This window comes from Mirounga leonina, unplaced genomic scaffold, assembly GCF_011800145.1.
Source record: "Mirounga leonina isolate KUSES-001 unplaced genomic scaffold, KU_Mleo_1.0 Mir_176, whole genome shotgun sequence".
Classification (NCBI taxonomy): domain Eukaryota; kingdom Metazoa; phylum Chordata; class Mammalia; order Carnivora; family Phocidae; genus Mirounga; species Mirounga leonina.
Genome location: NW_023270454.1, coordinates 26,594,114 through 26,597,540, shown reverse-complemented (window position 1 = coordinate 26,597,540; position 3,427 = coordinate 26,594,114). Strand labels below are relative to the sequence as shown.

The window sequence follows — 3,427 nt, the reverse complement described above, 5'->3', positions numbered from 1 at the left end:
ATTTGAAAATATGTCAACTTTGTAAAATAAGTTACTGGATATACCCATATGATCAATTCAGACTTAGTTAGTAATATATTCCAGTCTTCCTTTTGGAGGCAGAAGTGCCCATATTTTACTATAGTAGTTGCCATCCATCGAATCATATGAAAGTTACTGGATCAAACACCAGCTTTTCAGTTTCTGGAGCTTTTATAATGCACATATAACACTGAATGTGAATATTTCAAATTTGTAAAGTTTTGATAATATGGGAAATAGATTTTTATAACCTATTCTCAGCCGCATTGTATATTCCAGAAGTCCTGTGACTGTGATTCTGTTTCAATCCTTAAAATCTCAAGAAGGTAGTATGTCTTTATGTTCTTATACCCATGAGGTGTTTTTACCTTGTTGAAAAATGTTAGGAGTGCGATTGTGGCAAATCTGCTTCAAAAAGTGAAGAATATTTGTGCACAACTTCCTTTAAATTCTTATTTAAAAATTTTGCTGAGCAGAGAAACACAATTATCAGATAGTTTCACTCATATGTGGAACATAAGGAATAGCGTAGAGGACCACAGGGGAAGGTAGGAAAAACTAAATGGGAATAATTCAGAGAAGGAGACAAACCACGAGAGACTCTGGACTCTGGCAAACAAACTGAAGGTTACAGAAGAGAGGGGGTGGGGGGATGGGGTAATTGGGTGATGGGTATCAAGGAGGGCATGTGTGATGTTGAACACTGGGTGTTATACGCAACTAATGAATCATTGAACACTACATCAAAAACTAATGATGTACTCTATTTTGGCTAATTGAACATAATAATACAAAATAAAAAAAATGTTTTGCCTGCAAAACTACATTTATACTAAACTGTATTTTGGAATGAGATGGGATGAAATCTTTAAATTAAAGTCATTATTAACCTGTTTACAACTTTTCTGAACCATATACACTTCCATGAATTAAAAAAAATCCAGTTTTACAGAACTTTCTCATGTTCACTAAAAATTTTACTTGAGAAATAAACACAAAATATGGTATGTATTAAGCAAATTAGATTTGAAATTTTAATGATGGATTATTTAATTTTCCACAATAGTCACTCTGTATATGCTAAATTAAAGTAAAAAACAAGCGATGGCAATAACTAATTTAGTGGTTAAAACGGTGACAGCTGTAAAAAAGGGATGATGCCTAGAAAGTTACATATGGCTGGCTCTGTGGGAAACCAACTTCTTCACTTTGTAACAAATTAATAAACAGGGTTTCTCCATAGATGAATGTGAGACACCAAATGGCTCTGTCTTCCATAATTTATAGGTTTGAATGTAGGAAATACACTAAATAACCTGTCATAGTCAAGAAATTTTAGGTAAATTATAATACAATTACATGAGAAAACACAATCAGGAGGCCAATGGGTGGGGTTTTATTTTTTTTGTTTGATATTTGTTTAACTCAGTTCTTAATTACTTTGAGTAATTGGGCTCTGGACCGAAATGTGCCTTGGGTCTTTAACAGGTGTATAACCTTTGCGCAAGTTGCATAAACTTTACTAAATTTTAGGTTTTTCATCCCATAATATGGGAATTGTATAACAATAACTACCTCAGAGGATGGTGATGTTTGGGGCAGCATTTCTTCTTTCTTTTACTATTTACTCTCCTTTGGGGAATATCAATTCTCATGGATGTTAATCCCATCTTCAGGATAGTGGTGATGTCTCCAACATAGGCTTTCCCTTTGTGCTTTAGACTTGCATCCCTAATTTGTTAATTTATTTATCTCCACTTGAATTTCTCACAGAAATCTAAAATTTACCATACCTCAAATTATAATTTGTTTTCCATTCGGAGAAATTATCTTGGATTCCTCCTTCCCCGTCACACCCCAAATATTGAAACCATTAATAAGCCTGATTCTACTTTCAAGATATAATTTTAATCTATCCTTCAGTCTCCAGTGCCACCTCCTTAGGCAAACCACAATTATCTCCTGCCTACATTGCTACCAACATCTACAATCTATTTTTTTTTTCCATTCTTGTGTACCCCTTATCCAGTCTTCACATTGTTGCAGCTGTGATAGCCTTGGCACCTAAATTGGTTCATATCATTCTTCTGTTTTACACACTACAGGGGCTTCCCACTGAATTGAAAATGAAATGCATATTTCTTACCATGCCTCACAAGGCTCTTCATGATGGCTTGGTGCATTTCTTGGCAAATATGTGTTGTGCTACATCCCTTTCAGCTTGCCACACAGAAGCCAAACTGTTTTCCCTTTAGTTCTGTGCCCACTCAAAACCTTTCCTGGCCTCAGCCATTCCACGTAAGGTGTGCTCTTTGCATGGCATGCTTTATCCCATCCCTTGTCTCACACCTCATCCCAACCCTTTTGTGTATTCTCACTTCAGGCTCAGTTAAAAGATGCCATCCTCAGAGGGCTGCCCTAACTAAAGAAGATTCTTATTTGTGATTCTCTTTAGCTCTGGTGTCTTTTTTCTTTCTTTCTTTCTTCTTTCTTTCTTTCTTTCTTTCTTTCTTTCTTTCTTTCTTTCTTTCTTTCTTTTTTATTTTTCTTTCTTTCTTTTTTTTTTTTTAAGATTTTATTTATTTATTTGACAGAGAGAGACACAGCGAGAGAGGGAACACAGGCAGGGGGAGTGGGAGAGGGAGAAGCAGGCTTCCCGCTGAGCAGGGAGCCCGATGCGGGGCTCAATCCCAGGACCCTAGGATCATGACCTGAGCAGAAGGCAGACGCTTAACGACTGAGCCACCCAGGAGCCCCAGCTCTGGTGTATTTCTATGTTAATACTTATCATTAAAATTATCTTAAGCTTTGCGCAGTGGCAGTATCGTAGCCAATGAGGTTTATCCGAGGTGCGATTATTGCTAATTAAAATTATCTTATTATTTACCAGTTTGCTTTCTTTTTTGTCTGTATTCCCCACAAGGAGTTAAGCCAAGTGAGGACAGGAATAGGATCGTGTCTAGATCCTACCTAGAGAATATCACTCTCTACCGGGTAACTAGCACATAGTTGACACTGAAAAAAATTAAATGTTGCATGAGTATATTTAATGCGTGGACAGCCCAATATACAGCGTCCTCTTTAAATCAAGTGCTCAATATACGTTAGCCACGACATCTTGGCTCATATCTCAAATCTTGGTTGAGGGTATGGGATAAGAGAGTATAAAGAATCCTGCTAAAACAATAGTAATATAGTAATTGATTGTAATGCTTTTTGTTTGTTTGTTTGTTTGTTTACTTTATATAGCTCTTTGGTGAAGTTAATTTTTTTCACATGTATTTTCCTGACAAGAACATTTGAATGGTAATTATAAGATAGTGGTGATGTGATAGGAGGTTTGGTGGTCTTCATATACATAAAAAGACCCATGGTTTAGTTGTAATCATTAAAATGCTTTGAATGT

General features: G+C 36.0%; 1 pseudogene; it reads left to right on the top strand.

Moving 5' to 3' along the window:
• The first annotated feature begins 2,825 nt into the window (after positions 1–2,825).
• On the top strand, positions 2,826–2,947 carry LOC118022599 (annotated as a pseudogene).
• The last annotated feature ends 480 nt before the right edge of the window (positions 2,948–3,427 follow it).